Consider the following 19893-nt stretch of genomic DNA (forward strand, 5'->3'; position numbering starts at 1 on the left):
CCTGATAAAATGTTCACACAATGTAAAAAGAAGTGATTTTTGAGTGGGGTTTTGCTATGACAGCAACAATACAAACTGGGACTTATCATGTTATACAGGCCACACAATGACCCATCAGGTTGAAGACTATATATGGGCATAGAACATATCCATAGTTCTGTATGTCATGGTACAAAAGACATGATATTCAGTGTGAATCTAATAACACACAAGGAAATTAAAACCCTTTGTAGTTTTAATATCTCCACATTCAGGCCCACATTATTCGTATAATAAGCAGTGACAGTAATGCCACATCGAAAGGTCAGACAACTTAAGCAGTAATAGAGGAGGGAGACCAAACAAAGACGGCAGCTCCTTTTTTTTGCAAAGGCAATGCTACACACATATTAGAAGCAGGCAAATACAATGGAGTTTAACCACTCTGCTTTTGTATGTTTTCTCTGTGTGTGTGTGTGTGTGTGAGGTGCAGCATCTGTTACTGTGTGTGTGTGTGTGTGTGTGTGTGTGTGTGTGTGTGTGTGGGTGTGTGTGTGGGTGTGTGTGTGTGCGTGCGTGCGTGCGTGCGTGTGTGTGTGTGTGTACTCACTGTCAGCGTGCACGCTTATTTGCTGAATTGGTCTTCACTGTGTGCAGTATGTGTGTGTATGTATGTGTGTATGTTTGCATCATTCAGACTGCTGACTTTGCTGGAATAAGAAAAAGAAATTCTACAGAATTGATCTGGTCGCTCCACTGAGCTGCTAAACACCTCTTGCCTTTACACCTGCAGACGAGTATATTTATTCGTAAACCTCGACATTGCATGCTTTTGTTTGTTACACACACACACACATATATATATATATATATATATATATACATATATATATATGTTTACATATATTTTTTCATTAAAGAGGAATTGCACCATTTTTAAACATTTCTGAATAATTCTATTGGTGAGATGTAAACAGACCTGTTCAGAGTGGTTTGATGTGAAATGTTTAATTGCAGAGAAACTTATTGTCTCCTTTTTTTTTTACAGTGGTGGTGATGGGAACTAGGGGTTCTGATGCATAGAACTCAAATCTAGCCATTTTATTTACTATCCAAAACCACCGCTGAACGTACACGTATCTTTTGAGTATTTATCTGTAATGTAGATAGTGGTAAAATAGTTGAAAACAAACTAGAAGTAGTGTTAGGGGGCTATTTTGCCTCACAGCACCCTGCATGTACCTCTTCACCATCATTTTTTGGGGCAAAACCTAATCTCAAAACTATCAGAATAATGTCCCGGACATCAGGTTTCATATGCATAAACTTTTTCATGTAATAGCTTTCTGTGAGGGAGCTTTTAGAGCATCAAATGTTTGAGACATCCAGCTCCTATCACCACCACTGTGAACAATTCTGACCAAATTTCTCTAGAATAGCGCAGTTCAAAGGCTTTGTTTAAAATTGACTAGTTTAATTTTGAATGAGATATTTCCCTGCAACTTTTCTTTTTTTTTTATCATACATCTTTTAGCATCTTCCTTTTCTGCTTCCCATTGTACTGTGGGCTGGTAGTGTCCAAGCTAAATATGCAAAAGTCATGTGCAAAAGTTTGAGTGCCCTGGTCAAATGACATGTCTTGTTGATTTTCTAAGTGAAAACACATTCTCTACACTCACACTTCTGCACACTAAAAATAAACAGAAAATGTGGCATGTACAAAGGTTATGTTATGTGTTAAGTTTTAACATATTAAATTAATCAAAATATGTAGCCATTGTGTTGTGAAATTGGTAGAGAATTGCTATATTTACGTTTGTTAACTGTAACAGATTTTCTTATTTTCACTATTTTTCACAAGACATAATTTAATCAGGCTTTCAGACGTTTGTATGTATACAACTGTACGTACGTTAGATTTTTGAGTAATGGTTTGTGCACAGCTGGAAACGAGACAGAGCAACTGCAGTGAAAGAGAGGCTGAGAGCGAGAGAGAGAGAGACAGCAAGACAGCTGAAATCTCCTGCTAGTGTGTTCTGCTTCCAGCCTGTGACATTTTCACATGACTGCAGTGAGTAAGCTGCCATCCTCTTACCTAATATTGGGCATGTAATGATAAAGATGTCACACACAGCCTGACATGCTCAAATTGAAAACAAAAACAGAAACATAGAGCTGGGCGAAGAGGGAAAAACAAAACCTACCGAGCCCCCCTGTGCAGACAGCACAGGCACTTTGCATGTCCAATAATTAACCAGTCAGCAATAGTTATTACCAAGCACAAGAATAAGCATCTCTGACACGTAGACTCATCTATGTAATTAAAACCACCAGCACAGAGAGGGGGAGGGAGAGAGAGAGAGAGAGAGAGTCTTTACGGATATTAACACACCTATTATCACCCCGCCTCTCCATCCACACAGCTGACTTACTGTTTAGCTAGAGGAGTCATTACACTGGAACAGGCAGGTAAGTGTGGGGGTAACACTCCAGTCACACCCAGCTAAAAGTAGCTGCCTATGGGATTCCCTGTCATACAGGCATGCTATGATACAGATGAAAGAATAGCATCTGCAGTTCAGGGCTGTCAAATCAAGACTTAAAACTTGCACTTTGCATTTTAAAAGTTTATTAATATTGCTGTGTTTTATGGGATTCTTTAATTTAGTTTAAAGCAAGGCAAGTTTATTTATACATAGCACAATTCATACACTGCTGTCATTCAAAGTGCTTTAAAAATAGTTGTTTAAAAAAGTAAAGGAGAATAGAAATATCATTACATTAAACATTTATTTATTAATTAAACTAGGAGAATAAAAAATTGTCTAAATTTGAAAATGAAAAGTTAAATTAGGATGAAAAAGACATTTGCATACATTTTTCTGATTAACTATTTGTTTTTTCTATTACTTATATATTTATATTGTTTATTATGATTTTTTTCTGTTTATGTACAGCACTTTGGTCAATAATTGTTTTAAACGTCCTCTATAAATAAAAATGTGCTTACTTTCATTCTCCTTGTACATTATATGAAAAAAACAGCTGCATTTTACATTAAACATTTCATGATGAATGACTTATTTTGGACCAACAGAAATGGTTCTATATTACTTTGTATAAAAATATCATCACAGTACTGTACAAAAGTCAGAGATCACCCTTAATTAGTTTAATGTCCAGCCAAAATGATCATTAAGTACAAGTAATTTATTTTTCTTTGTCAGATAAACCTATATTCAGCAGAAAAGCTTGTTATTTTTCCCAGAATTTTTGAAATGGTCTCCAACCCTGGTTCTGGAGAGTTGCCTTACTGCAGCTCTAATTCTGATCCAGACAATTAGGGACTTGGGAAGAGGTTGATTAGCTGGAGCAGGTGTGACAAATTGTGTTAGAACTAGGCTCTGCAGGAGGGCAGCTGTCCAGGAGGTTTGGAGACACTGCTAAATACTGGAGAAATAGTAGTTTTCACTTGCTTTCATTTTTTTCAAAGAAATGTGCAGGGAACTTTATCCACACCTCAAAAGTTCAGTCCTAGAAGGTGGTTGCATTTGCTGCAAGAACATTCAGTGATGTTGAGGTCTGGACTCTCCTAATCCACATCTCAGATGTCCAGTTTTGGTGTTCTAGTGCAAATGATCTTCTTTTGTGTCTATGTCTTTTTCTCAGTAACGGCTTGACAGCTTTTCAGACTCATAGTGTTAAGTTGTCTTCTCACAGCAGAAGGATGGGCAGTAACTCCTGTGGATTTTTCAGATCTGAAGCAGCTTGATTTTCCTCCGCTCTCTTAAATATGAAAGCTTTAAGTGCTGTTTATCTGATGGTGACAGTTTTAGTGGTCTACTAGGTCTGGCACAGTTGTTAGGAGTCTTGTTTTCTCTACAGCTTTTGAAAAATTTCAGCTCCAGTTTTGGAAACTCCTCTTTTATTTATTTTCCTTTGAGCTTCCCCTTACTTAGGCAAGTGGATTTTCTTATATCTAATCTCCTAAGAAATGTCATCTGAAAAATTAATAACTTGTACTTAGCAACTACTTTGACTGGAAATTAAATATTGTTTTCTGACTTTTGTACATTACACTCCTTTCCCTACATTCATATATTTACCATCTATATATTTAGGAGATTTTGTTATGACATTGGTGAATTACATACATAGAGTGATTTACTGGGAGCTAAAAGGAGTTTTTCATCTTACCTTCAGCAAAAACATGTCTTCGTGTCCGTACCAACTCCCAATCCCGATTAGCAGCAACATGTTATTTAGACCCTTTGGTCAGCTCGGTGTGAACTCGTGAAGTCGGCTGGTGGATTTGACTAAAGCCGGTTTACTTTTGCTCTCAGAGACAATAGGAGCAGGACAGGAAGCTCAGTAGACGTGCTGAGATATCTTCTTTAACATTTCAGGGAACACTGGACTCAGCAGGGGACAGTAACACCCTGTAATTACCAACCTGATCACTGGGTCACATCCTACAGAAGTGGCAAAGCTTCAGAGCAGTGGGTATATACAGGGTGATGTAGCTGACTGAGACCCTCTATAAAAGAATGGAGAAAGAATAGAATTATGAATGTGATGAAGCATTATGGCATCATTATATGGCAATATGTCACAATATTTATAATATGTCATATTGCAGCATGGTGGATAGAAGAGTAAGAAGAGGAGGAGAGGCACTAGTGAAATGAAGAGCACACACAGAAAGGGAGAGAGAGAGCATAGAGTGAAAAAATAATGGCAAAAAAGACATGTATATGGACATATATATATATATAGTTTTTTTTATTCCTTCTTTTATACATTTTTCTTCCTTGACATTAGTACTGTAGTAGGTATTCAGTTGTTCATTACTATTCATGTCAATAAAGCAATTTGCATTTGACAGAGACAGAAAAAGAAAGAGGAAAGCATGTAGGAAGAGAGGGAAAGAGAAGGTAAGGATAGAATGAGGTGGGGGGAGGGAGAAGCCAGGCAGAGAGACAAAGAGAATGAGAAAAGGAGAGAGAATGCAGAAAAAAGAAAGGGGTAGCAAAAGAGAAAGACAGAGAACATAGAGGGAAAAAGAGATGGCAAGAAAGAAAGACTAACTCACAGAAAGAGAGAGGGAGAGAGAGAGGGAGAGAGACAGACAGACAGAGGGAGAGATTAACTGGTGAATGTTGACCTTGCCAGCTGGTGGGTGAAGAAGCTACAAAAACAAACAGACACACACTGGTGTGTTTCTGGATCTAGCCCCTCTGGAGTTCGCAGGCTGTCAGGTTGGCACTGTGACCGCAGTGGGGGAGGGGGTGTGGCGTGGAGGCCTCACTTTTAGCAGTTAGGACCCCTGAACACCACCTCCATCACATCCGACCCAAACAAATTACTGTGCCAGTACAGCTGCCTGGGCTGAAGAGCAGCACTGCGGCTCAATCACGCTCATCACGAGCACAGCTGAGCGGTCAAGTCACTGGGAAAGTATAACTGTTCTTACTGGAGGTGTGTTTCTTACTGATACGCAAACATGATATAGGCAAGTGCGTGTGAAAACTCCCGTTGCCTGTTGGCTTCTATCAAAATTGTGTTTTGAATCAGTGGGTTTTCTGTTCTTTTATAAGAGCAGGGAAACACTTTAAAATGGTCTTCAAAGGTTCAGACAGTCATTTAGAGCTAGACCTATTGAGGATATTAGAGCTGTGGCTTTACACTCAGTCAAGCTCTAATACATAAAGAACAGGCTCCGTGTTGGGTGGGGCGAATTGAATACTGGAACACATGTTTGAGAAGTGGGTTAGCAGGTACACCTTTCCTGTTTCATTTGTAACAGTTTCAGTGAATAGCAGTTATAGATTTCTCAGGTAGCACAGTTGTGACACCATTTATAAGAGACAGGGTGAATCCAGCAGAGGTGAACATGCAGTGCATAAGACTGTCATATGTTGTTCTCCTGCTTGCAACCAGATGCAGTGCATTGTTACCAGCATATGGATGCAAAGAATTAATCAGATAACATATAAAGGAACCAAGATATGAGACATTTAATGTGCAGCAGAAAACATTAAAAAAGGCCATATCCTGGTCAACTGAATTTAAAATAGTATAAAAAGGTATCATTTGCAAGTCTCACCTGACCCACGTATAGAAACAGTGCCTTTACATACATCTGCATATTCAGCCTAGAGCAGTTCAGCCCCACCCATTCACACTGAAGTTATAAGGGGTGTTTCACAGCCTGCACTGCTTTTCAAATGAGGTACAACACAGGCCAGACAATCAGTTCAGATCATTTACAAAAAAAAAAAAAAACACATCTCCTTTTTCTTCGATGTATATTTTTCTGCATAATTTCAGCACAGCAGTGTCCCTTTGTATCGCAAAATTTCATGAAGAACGGGTCAGTCGAAATGGTCCAATATTACTCTCATTACATTGCCTTACAGTACATTACTTAGATTTCCCAGTAATAGTTTATTAGTCTTCAAGACACACAATTTAATTCTAAGGGATGGAAAGTGGTCATATAAAAATAAATTATAACTGTTTCTGGTTAAAAAAAAAAACCCAGAAACATCAGAAGTGAACCTTAGGGAAAAGATAAAACACAAGCAATGTAGGACATAGGCTCTTTAGGAATTGAAGTTTGGTTTGATGAGCATCAATGTATTATATGTATGTATCTCATATAATACTCAGATTATACATCACATGCCCGTGCATGGGTGTGCTGTAGGGCTTTAATCTTATACTTGTCAGTGTTCTTCACTTTGTATTTCATCTGGGATTCAGGGATTCTGGCCTATGTTTTGTGAAAGATGTTTCTAGAAGATGAAAGTGTGGTTCGTTTTGTAAAATATTCCTTGACAATTGGGGGAAACTGAGAAAGATTACTAGAATGAATGGCACAGCAATTTGGTAACTAATAGGAAAACAGGGGATTTGGCTGTTTTTGGCTGCCTGCCTGGCATTAAGAGGGGAGGGGGGCAATGTGTTTTCCTCTCTGGAAGCTCAGAGGAGAAAGAGTCCACGCATAGCTATGGACAAAAAACAGGCCCTGAATGAAGAAGCTTAACAAACTCTATCTGGGAAAGGTGAGGCCTACACTGCACACAGAACGCTCGAAAGTGCACTGAGCAAGGTGTCTAAAGCTGTGGCTTCATATGCTCAAGGTTGTTGTGTTTGCTTCATCTTGCAACTGACCCGCTCAATGATTTTCACGTAGGTCAGTTATAAATTCTGAATCGTTAATAATCAATGTCACCTCCTGGCAAAGTGATAAGATACTGTGGGGCTGTGCTGTACTGTTATTGTATAGGTAATGTGGTAAAAATGCGTTTCTCATTGTCATTTGGCAAGCACAAAAGTGGCAGTGACTAGTAAGCAATAAGGTTTCTTTCTGTTCTTGTTCCCTTTTCATGCGTTTTTGTTTGTGTATATCAACTGTAGGCCAAGTTGTCATCATAACACAGATGGATTCTTCATTTAAGATGGACATTTACCACATGAAGGAAGCACTGAAAGGTGTATGTTCAATTTTAACATTCAGTAAATTGTTATGTCACTTGACTGAATTCGTGTATTTCAACCGGAATGCACACAATGGGCAGCAGAAGCCGTGACCTGCGATCAAGTCAGAGCAGGTCCAACATTCATCCTGCACAACAGCACCACCTGCTGGACCTGAACGCTGCTGCACATCTTTTTCTCGGTCTACTCGGCACCGTTTTAACCTCGGCGGTTAGTTTCAGCGCCGAGAGCATCAGTGAAACTGATAAATATATCCTGTATAATGGGCCTGTGTTAAAATCCAGGGAGTGAGGGAAAACTATTTCTTTCACAGGTGGCGATGCAAGTTACCTGTCAAATCTAACCAAAGGCTGAAGCTATCTAACAAAAGTTTGGGTTAGCCACCTGTGCTAACAGTTTTATCTTGCTGCAGGGGCTAGGCTAGCTTTAGCTTTGTGCTATGCATGCTGCAGTTTATTCACAGCCTAATATTGAAGTGCAAAGAAGAGGCTGTAAAAATGTAATATTTATCTCAATTATTTCTTTTCCATGTACCAGATTTCAAGAAAACACTAACAATGTGCCGTTAGCTAAAAACTAAAGAAAACTCTGCTAGAGAAAGCTACACACATTGTATAGGAACAGCATACATTATACATCAGAAGTAAAATTCATCTGTAGTATAATCTACAGTTAGTATCTAATATGCCTCTGTTTGCAGTTTGCTATATGAATTTGTAGTATGTAGTAATTATATTGAGCATGTAGTACATGTACATTTATAGTGTATATGATATGTTGTTTAGTATGTGGGATCTATAGGTAATATGCATGCATTTATATTTAGTATGTAGTTCACATTATATGTAGAGTGTATCATGCAGCTACAGTATGTAGTGCAGGTTTTTATGTTGTAGGCAGTATGCATCAGTAGTATATGTTCATATGTAATTTGTATCTGTAGTCATTTGTAGTTTAGAATATGCACCATTATATAATACGTATTATCAATTATTAGTGTATTGCATGCATGTTATTTAGTAAATAATATGCATTATTATGCAGTATGTAATATATATCTAACTTAGGCAGGATGTAATTTGCATTTATAGTATATACACCGCTCAAAAAAATAAAGGGAACACTCAAATAACACATCCTAGATCTGAATGAATGAAATATTCTCATTGAATACTTTGTTCTGTACAAGTTGAATGTGCTGACAACAAAATCACACAAAAATCATCAATGGAAATCAAATTTATTAACCAATGGAGGCCTGGATTTGGAGTCACACACAAAATTAAAGTGGAAAAACACACTACAGGCTGATCCAACTTTGATGTAATGTCCTTAAAACAAGTCAAAATGAGGCTCAGTATTGTGTGTGGCCTGTACGACCTCCCTACAACGCCTGGGCATGCCTTCATCTTGCAGGAACTGCTGACACACTCCAGCCACATGAGGTCTAGCATTGTCCTGCATTAGGAGGAACCCAGGATCTCATCTCGGTACCTAATGGCAGTCAGGCTACCTCTGGCAAGCACATGGAGGGCTGTGCGGCCCTCCAAAGAAATGCCACCCCACACCATTACTGACCCACTGCCAAACCGGTCATGCTGAAGGATGTTGCAGGCAGCAGATCGCTCTCCACGGCGTCTCCAGACTCTGTCACGTCTGTCACATGTGCTCAGTGTGAACCTGCTTTCATCTGTGAAGAGCACAGGGCGCCAGTGGCGAATTTGCCAATCCTGGTGTTCTCTGGCAAATGCCAAGCGTCCTGCACGGTGTTGGGCTGTGAGCACTACCCCCATCTGTGGACGTCGGGCCCTCATACCATCCTCATGGAGTCGGTTTCTAACCGTTTGTGCAGACACATGCACATTTGTGGCCTGCTGGAGGTCATTTTGCAGGGCTCTGGCAGTGCTCCTCCTGTTCCTCCTCGCACAAAGGCGGAGGTAGCGGTCCTGCTGCTGGGTTGTTGCCCTCCTACGGCCTCCTCCACGTCTCCTGGTATACTGGCCTGTCTCCTGGTAACGCCTCCAGCCTCTGGACACTACGCTGACAGACACAGCAAACCTTCTTGCCACAGCTCGCATTGATGGGCCATCCTGGATGAGCTGCACTACCTGAGCCACTTGTGTGGGTTGTAGAGTCCGTCTCATGCTACCACGAGTGTGAAAGCACCACCAACATTCAAAAGTGACCAAAACATCAGCCTGAGATCATCATAATGAGAAGTGGTCTGTGGTCCCCACCTGCAGAACCACTTCTTTATTGAGTGTGTCTTGCTAATTGCCAATTATTTCCACCTGTTGTCTATTCCATTTGCACAACAGCTGTGAAATTGATTGTCAATCAGTGTTGCTTCCTAAGTGGACAGTTTGATTTCACAGACGTTTGATTTACTTGGAGTTATATTGTGTTGTTTAAGTGTTCCCTTTATTGTTTTGAGCAGTGTAGTATGCAGATTCATATAGTATGCAGTTTGCATCTATAGAATGTACCTTGTGTTCCTCCATGGTGTGTAGTATGCATTTATATTTAGGATGTAATCCGGATCTGCAGTATGTCATACGCATTAATAGTATGAAGTATGCATTATTATGTAGTTCCTTGTTACCTATGATGATGTTTGTAGTCTAGATTGGTACAAAATAATGGTCAAGGTCTTTTTGTGCCTCGCTACAGTTATCCCAGTGGAGTGCTTATTAGGCAGCACTGGGCTGATCTCTCAGAAGTTCCTAGATGGATTGAGTGCTTTTTAACTTATGTTGGTTTGCTGTTCTACTCCATAGTTCTCAGTTTCTAGAATATAGTTGAACAGAACTTGTGTAGTATGTAGTATGCATTATTATAGATATGCTATTGACCTATAGTGTATCATATGTATATATAATTGTATTACTTTATGTGTAGTTGTTCTCAGAATTAAGCTGTTGGTGTGGCGACAGTTTAGAGTACAAGTGTGAAAAACAAAGAGATCAGTTACTTTAGTACACCTGCATTATGCTTTGGTGCAGTCTGTGTGTATGGACTGAAAGCACTTGTTGCAGAGATGAAAGACTGGAAAAGGCAGTTAATGGCGTGAATGGGAGCTTTTCAGCAAAATGTCTTGTTTTATAGCGCCCCCTGCTGAATTATAATAAACATTGTTATAGGTTCACTTTGTTCTGTTCACTTTCTGGTTTATACAGCTCATATATGGGTGCATAATGCATATATGGGCAGTCGTGGGCTGGAGGTAAGGGAACCAGCGTTCGATTCCCTGAACCAACAGGACGTGACTGAGGTGCCCTTGAGCAAGACACTTGAGCCCCAACTGCTCCCTGGGTGCTGTAGTCATTTGTAGTTTAGAATATGCACCCATCGCTCTGTGTGCTGACTGCCCCCTAGTGTGTGAGTTCACTCGTGTGTATGTGGTGTTTCACTGCACGGATGGGTTAGATTGTGGAGGTGAAATTTCCCTGTTGTGGGACTAATAAGGGTCACTTAATTGTTAAATCAATGGTGTCCTACTGTTGTGCAAATGTGCAGTTTAATACTATTTTTTGTAAATATAGGATATAACAGTAATTTAGTATGTTTACAGTATAGCACTTGCAGGGGTCAGCAACCCACAGTCAGCTCTATTACTGCCCTTCTGCAGCTCCAGAGCAGAATTAGATTTTTTGGTAAAAATAAAAATAATCCTCCTTTGCAGTAAAATAAAGCTGTGCTGATCGTTCTATCACAGTTTTAACTATAAATGGTCCTAAATGCTGGAGTTAATGTAGAACTGCTAATCCACCCTTTAACCCCGAAGATTGTTGCGCAGACTGCTGGTCACTATGGCAACGCAAACAACAATCTCACCTAGCTAGTAGCTAATGAAAAGGCAAAGAGATAGATTTAAGATGAACATCAATAATTTGGAAGATGAATGGACTTCGTTGTGTTTATACGGCATGGCACAGAGTTCTGCGTTCAACTCTTTCTTTTTCTCTTGGTGTCTGCAGTGACATTTTGTTTCTAGCAGTATCTGAGCCCAGGACTGTCTTTTTCTCTAAGCTATTGGTAACTAGCAAAGATACTTTCTCTAGATTGACAAAGCACTTCTTGTAAGTCGCTCTTGATTTAGCGTCTGCTAAATGCTGTAAATGTAAATGTAAATATGCACTCAGGTTTCCCTGATACATTTACATCTGCAACAAGAAACTAAAAAAAAAAGATACTAAAAAGGAAAGAAAGGAAGAAGCTATCCCACATATGAGGAAAAGTTTCCTGCCAGAGATGCGAAAAAAGAGGCTATAGCTGAGCTTGAAGCAGAGCAAAGTAAGTCTGTGTTTATGTTTATTTTAAGTGTAGCCTATACTACCACATTAGCACATGCTGTATTTACAGCCATGGTAAAAATAGGCGTGAAGTGTTGTGGTTAAGAAGGTGGTTAGATTTTTGTTTGAATGGTAAAAAAAGGCTTTTCTTAACATTTGGGTTGCCGACTCCTGGGCTAGAGGTTTGCAGTTCATTGCCTTTTTTGATGGTGGTTCACTACCTGTCCTGACAGGAACAGCTACAGATTTTTTCTGTATTGTAAAAAGCAACATTGTGTTTTTACTGCTTGTCAGTCTTGCCAAAAAATTATCAAACAGTATATTAACTACTGTAGTGAAGACAGTTGTCATGGCATTCACTTAAGAAATGAGAAAGAAAACAAGTACACCTTGAAAAATGTGTTGCTTTATTGTAAATAACATCTTGTTGGTTCCACTTGTAAAGCATTTGCACATTTGTCAAATCAGAATTTTTAATTTTTAATTAATTTAGACAGTACGCATATAAAAATATATGTTATTAAAGCTTGGTCTCGCTGATGTCATGTCAGCATAAACAGCATAAATGAACTTGACAATATTTTTGTCTTCAGCTGACTTTGACCACAAGCTTTGACCACAAATGTCCCTCTTCTACTTTTATTATTTATTTATTTATTTATTTTTATTATAATGTATGATTATTATTTATTATTAAAAGTAGACTAAACCCTATTTCTAGTAGATTGCCATTGGAGCGCACTTTGGGAGAGGGGTGTCATTTGGTTGCACTTGGCTTTCTTTATTGAGTGAGAAATGATAAGCTAAACATCTGGATACTAAGACATTTGTAAGAGACTTTTAGTTTGCTGTTTCTCATTCAGTAGACAAGAACCAAGGGCAGTGTCCAGTGCAAACATGTGACATCACACTTCAGTGGTGACCCAGTATTAGAGTCATTTTGTCTATTTGTTCTTGTTCATTTGATTACGTGTGGCTTTCCTTTGATATTACAGATTGAAGCTGTAGAATGTGGAAAATAGAGAAGCAAGCATGGTCAAGAAAGTTGGCTGTATGCCCTCAGAGATGACGTGTCCCTCAAGACTGACTATCCAGTGTTCAATATAGCTTGCTGTATTCTCACCTGAAACAAAGTAAATGGGGAGTCAAACAATGACAGCAAAGATATAACACAAAAAGAAAAACACAAAATTGTTGTTGACTTGTGCAAGTTCTTTATAAACAGCATACAAGCAATAGTAGCCAAGGAGTTGCTGGTAGGGCGACCATCCTCTCCACATCAGTTGCAGTGGCAAACGACTAGAACATGCCAATTTATGTTATGCACCGTGCACCTGTATGTATCCTTTGCTGCAGTACCAGTATCACCACTGAACATATTCCTTAATCTCGCCCTTTCAGAGCTATTTATGTCAAAAGTCTACCTGTCGTGGCCTGGAGGTTAAGGACCCAGCCCTGTGACCGGAAGGTTGCCAGTTCAATCCCCTTGGCTGACAGTCCATGACTGAAATACTCTTGAGCAAAGCACCTAACCCCCAATTGCTCCCCGGGCGCCATAGATAGGGCTACCCACTGCTCTGGGCAAGTGTGCTCACTGCCCCCTAGTGTGTGTGTTCACTAGTGTGCATGTATGTGGGAGACAAATGGTTCTATATTCTATTTATGTCAAGTGTGCTGCAAATGCTTTCAGACACCAATTAGCTAAGGTGTGTTTCTTTGTGCAGAGAGAAGATGTAATGTTTCTCTGGCCAAACACCATGTACCTAAGACATTTTCTCTAACAAAAATGTCATTTCAGTTTCAATAAACCGCTAACATGACCACATCATTCAATTGTTAGCTAATTTAGCTTAGCTAGCTATGCTCCCAAATGCTCCCTCTCTCCGAATTCTCCTCTGCAGGTTCAGCCAACATAAATCAAATGTAACAGGGCCAGGTCTGGACCACAGGCGTTGGTCTTACACACTTTACAGTATATAGGCCAGATTTTGACCACATGTATTAGTTCTACTTACTTTACAGTATATGGGGCCGATCTGGAGCAGAGCTTTTCATCTTACCCACTATACTTAGCTTGTCTGGAAGTTGGATTTTACTTTAGAAACTGAATAATGAGGCAAGAACTACGCAAGGTACATAAGCAACAAGAAAGTTTTACTTCCTGACAGTGCAAGTATATTCTATTCTAGTATATATATTCTGTATATTTTATTTTAAAGTATCAATACTTTTACAGTGTCAGCATTTGTTGTGATGCTGCTTCAGTAGCTGCAGCCTCAGATAGCATTTGTTAGATAACATCTCTGGAGAACATCAGGCTGTTTTCTTAACCGGTTCATTCTCTAAAGACCGCACCTCCGTTTTTTAAAAAATATCTCTTTGCTTTGGTTCAGATTGTGGACTGCAAGGCGTAACGTGGGCTAAATTACATATGTGGGTGTTTATTGATCAGAAGCTTTTATAGGGATGCCAGTGCTTTGTTACTCTCACAATTACCACCATGAAAACTGAAAAACAGGGAATAGAGATGATTTTTGTTTATGTGTATACCAATTTAAATATAACCAACCATAATCAAACGCTTATCATTATTGTATTGCTTGTGTCGTTATTTACTGCAGCTCACAATATTAAAACTATATGAGTGTTTGTAAAGAGTGAAATGTTTAAGCTGGAGATGCAGACATTACAGAGAAAATGTGCAATGGAAAAAAACATGCTCTGGGGTTGAATTCGCTTATCCCTTATAGCAGGGTTCAGCTGTTTGGTGCTGCCTGAATTTGGGGGGAGTCACGTGTCAAAACCAAACAAAAACAACAACAAAAAAAAAAACGTCAGAAGTCCATCCAAGGCAGGTCTGAAAGTGCCACTCAGCTGAAATAGAGATTCTGATTGGCTCTTTTCGCGCAGTTTTACTTCATAAACTGTACTTTACTTGAACTCAGAAAATAGCAGGGTGTTGCGCCAGAACTGTGAAAAGCCAGCTTGCTCAACATGTGGCCCTATTCCTTCATCCACACTGTTAGGCCAAAACTTTCATGCCAGAGTTGACTCTTAAGCTGAAACCATACACAGCTGTCCAGCATCTGGTCCAGTTCTGGCCCACATGCCTATTATCTGTCCTGAAGTCAACCAACACTTACAGATGTAAGCCAAAATTGTGACATGGCAGACTACTGATATGGCAGACTTGGGCCAACAGTACTGAAGTGTAAATCAAACGAGCATGAATCTGCCATGAAATAATTGTACCGTGGCCCTCTTCCTTCATCTATATTGTTGGGCCACAACATTCATGCTAGAATTGGCATAGATAAGAGTTAAAATCTTACACAGCTGTCTACCATCTGGCCCAGTTCACAAGTTGTGAGCTATGAAATTGGGCAAGTTTTCAGATTTACAAACATACTGCGTCACATGATAAAATTTTTCAGAGGACTGCTGGGCACAGTTACAGTTGCTAGACCAACTGGGTGAACCAGTTTGCTGCAGAGGCAGTTTGCCAGTTTGCCTGGGGCAGGCCAGTGCTGCTAGTTAGCTAGAATACCAAAGACAGGAGCTGGTCGATTGATTGGTGAGTGAAGCAGCTAAATGAGGGGCCTTGCCTGCATTTATAGTTGAGTGTCTATTTTTCCATAACAGGCAGCATAACATCATGATATGTTTATTTTCAGGAACCCCTTAGAATTTTGATTTTGAGACATTCATGTCTAAGAGGTTAATTAGGACCCCCTGCATTTCAAATCTTGGTTTTATGTGCCAAGAATAATCACAATTATATACCTTTAACCTCTTTTCATTCCTTAGAGCTAAACTGGTTGTTTTTGTAACAAAAGCTTTGTTACCTTTAAGACTGATATGTAAATTACTTGCTTACTTGGTTGACAATCTTGTATTTCACCTCATTCAAAAAGCAGTCTGGGCTGCAGCACTCCTTACAACTGAATAGGTGGGTATATGTAAGTGAGTTGGTTTTTGTTACATCACAGAAACAATCGGTGAGCAAATGGACAAACAAACGGACTGTTATGTTGCTCAGTTTCCACACATGGACTTTATGGACTTGGGAGTGAACGAGGCATTTTGGCACGTTAACAATGTTTAAATTTTCCAAGATATGGGCCCTTTGAAGCTAGTTTAAAGGGAACATTTTAAAGAAATATACTCAGTCTTGCATTAAATATTCTTTTTTTTTTGGTATGGTAACCATTGATGCCTTTGAAATTATGCTGTCTTCCATTTCTGGGCTACTCATAGCAGCACAGGCTGCACACTGTCTCACTCCCTGTATTTGAGAGTTTGATAAGCTTCAGAAGCACCGCAGGTGGGGCAGTATCGTCTGAGTGTTTCACTCTGCAGCACCGAGACACATCACAGGCTGGATTTGGAGCCCGGTCTGCTATGAAAGTCTGCTGTAAAACAGCTAAGGTAGGTTTGTTTTACTTATTTCCAGAGGTTTACTCATTAGTAAAGATTTGTAGTGTTTCTCTGTGACCTTTGAGATGTAAGTTATTCAGCAGTTCCGGCTATCCAGAATAGATTGCTTGTTACCTGTAAGCTCAATGATGATGTCAGGAGACTAATTGTGGCTGAAAACATAGAAGAAACTACCTGAGCTCCTATTTAGAGGCCTTTCTCTGTACATGGAGTTATTGTATACATCCACATATAGTGTCTAGTTCCAGTATTGTGCTTGTTCGAAGGCACCGTGTTGATCTGCATCTCAGAAGGAATGTGAATGCTTTCTTACTCATGTTGGTTTGCTCTAACAGCTCTAACGATTCAGGTTAAAGGAAATAATAGAATAGAATTGTTTTGTTTATGCAAGGCTAGGATTTTTGCTTGGATGTCAGGTGAGATACAGTCATTTGAACATCCACAATTCACACGCACAGTCAGTCATACTACCAGTGAAATACTCCCGCTGCCTTGGATATTATAACACTGGCGCACAGCCCAGGACAGCCAAAACATTCCACACAGTTTAAAAGCTAAATGTTTACCTTAGACACCTTTTCATTTCCTTGTAGTGCCTTCATTCATTGCACATTTTTGTCACTGTAATATGGCTGAAAGTAGAAGAAAAGCATGTGGAGCTAGATGTGATAGTAGATGAAGACAAGTTTCATATGAACTTTGATTAATATGATTAATATGGATTTGTATCTATAATCATGAAAAAACCTCTCATACATCAGATCTCTACATAGACTCTGAATACATATACTGCTTATGTACAACGAACAGGCATAACATAATGACCACGTTCTTGTTTCTACGCCCATTCTACATTTAATCAGCTCCACTTACTATATAGGTGCACTTTGTAGTTCTACAGTTACAGAATGTAGTCCATCTGTTTCTCTGCATACTTTGTTAGCCCTCTTTTACTCTATTCTTCAGTGGTCAGGGCCTCTATGGACACTTACAGAGGAGGCTATTTGGGTGGTGGATGATTCTCAGCACTGCAGCAACACTGACGTGGTGGTGGTGTGTTAGTGCGTATTGTACTGGTATAAGTGGATCAGACACAGCAGTTCTGCTGGAGTAAACACTGTGTCCACTCACTGTCCACTCTATTAGACACTTCCACCTCGTCAGTCCACCATGTAGATGTAAAGTCAGAGACGATGGTCATGCTCTGGTCCTTCATCAGTGATCACAGGACACTGCCACAGGATGCTGTCGGCGATGTTAACTTTTCATCACACAACTTGGAATTTGACCACGGATGCTGAAAACCTTCTTATACAACTGCATACTGTACATATACACTCTTAATTGTTGAAACATTTCATTTGATCTAGTATAAAGATTGACCAAACTGTGACCATTTTGCTTTGGTGTCTTTCCTTTGTGCTGCCAAAATGTCTAAAGCCTCACTGAAAGCATCTCTTTGTCAGTTTTGTGATGAAAAAATTCTCTAGGACTTGAATTGAATGAGAACTGCAAATGTTTTGCAAACCTTAGTCCATACAATCCTGCAAGATGGACTGATGGATGGAGGAACACAGTAGAAGTGGCTTCACCTACACTGACCCACATTCTTCCCTCTCCGACTGCTTTATTTGAACTGTCTGTAGTTTGCCATCGAGGGTGGAGTAAGCTTTGTGAGTTTCTGAGTGATGACTGTTCATGATGAGGTACTGGCATTAGGAGATTAGCTGTTGAGTTCTGGAGAAGGATCTGCATCCGTGGACCAAGAGGCAAGTACTGTTTGTTAAATACTTAAGTTATTAAGACCTCGATGTACACCAATAAGCAGGGAAACAGAATTGTTTATTTACAGCACCTTTCAGACCTGTGATTCAAACCTTAAGATTATTTTTCTGATGATTCTTACTTTCACTTACATTGTGAAGTTCATCTCACATTTATATGCAGTTTGGAGGTGAGCTACTACAGCACAGGATTACAACTAAACCCAGGTTATATAAGAATAGATTTATATAATACTTCTAGTTCCTAGTTTAGGACGCAGTCACACATCTACTGTTGCAACAACAAAGCCAAAATAAATCCACCCAAACAGTTGATTTAAGGGTCATTATATTGACTTTTGTACAGAAGTTGTCATGCAGTGTGTAGACAATAAGGCAGAGACCACCCTTCATTGAGTTAATTTCCAGTCCTTAAGTGCAAATTATTTTAGTTTATTTTTATTTTAATATTAAGTTTTTCAGCATCACGAAAAAAAGGAGAAAACATGTATTTCACAGAAAATTACACAGAAACCTAAACAACTAAACATGATTTTAACATTTTTAGCATTTAGTGTGCCCAGCCTTTGCCTTTATTACAAATTCCATTCGTTTCATGAGATGTTTTTTGAGTTTTTCAAAGAAATCTGCATGGATATTTTTCCATATCGCCTAAGTTCAGTCTTAGAAGATGGTTATATGCTCTACTTCTCACAATCCTCATAATCCCAAACATATTCAGGGATGCTGAGGTCTGGACTCTTACTCCACGTCTCAGTGTTCAAGTACGATTTTCATCATTTACATCATTTCAGACTCTGAGGAAAGATGGACAGAAACACATGGATTTTTTCAGATTCCATGATCTTCACAGCTGATGATTTTCTGCTCTCTCTCTCAAATGTTTTAAGGGAAGGTTATCTGATATAGACATTGTTTTCACTACTTTGACTTTTCCTTTTCTTGCACAATTGAATTATCTTCCATCTAATCTTCTCAAAAACATCTCCTGAAAATCTGAAAAATGTGCTGTTTTGATTACAAAAGAAACAAAGAATAGTTGCGCAGTTTAAATGGTTCCCACTTCCTGCTAGGTTGTTACTATATTATTCCAGGTGGTTGCTAAGGTGTTGCCAAGCACTTGCTATGGTATCCCATGTGGTTGCTCAATTGCTGCTAGGCAGTTGCCATGTTGAATGGGGTGTTTATGTAGTTGTTCACAGAGAGTTGCCAAGTGCTAGCTACATGTTGATGAAAATGAATGGGAGTCTATGTGAGGAATGAGGGTCAGTATGGCTATGGATTAGAGCTTGGGGACCTGCCCTGAGATAGTACATGCAGTTTGGTGGCTACCAGGCAAAGGAAACAACAGGATTAGATTTGGACAAAAATAAATGACACTCTATGGGAGGAACAAGGGGTGAAAAAATGACACATACATTAAGTGCTAGTCAGGCTTGAGTTTGAGGTCCTACCCTTAGTGAGTACATGTAGTTTGGTGGCTGTTGGGCAATGAAGTAATAGTGTTTGTGTGGTGGTGAGAATAAATGAGACTCTATGGGAGAAGCGAGGGATAGAAAAAAATGACAAACAGATGAGGGTCCGAATAACATCGAATTTGTGCTCGGGGACCTGTCCTGAGATAGTATATGCGAAACGGTGTCTTCAAGCAGAAGTACAGTAGATGGCCACCCCATTCATTCCTATGGGGAAAAATTGGAATTTAACAAAGATTGCATGAGAACTGTGCATCTGATCAAAAAACCGTATACAAGCCCGAAACATTCAATCAGACCGGGCAATCTTGGAGTTGGAACGGTGTTAATATCTCAAAAACTGAGGGACAAGTTACATGGCAGAAAAAGAAGAATAAAAGAGAAGAAAAATAATATAAAATGAAAAACAGTACAGTTGCTTTG

The sequence above is a fragment of the Pygocentrus nattereri genome, chromosome 8, assembly GCF_015220715.1.
Source record: "Pygocentrus nattereri isolate fPygNat1 chromosome 8, fPygNat1.pri, whole genome shotgun sequence".
NCBI classification, from domain to species: domain Eukaryota; kingdom Metazoa; phylum Chordata; class Actinopteri; order Characiformes; family Serrasalmidae; genus Pygocentrus; species Pygocentrus nattereri.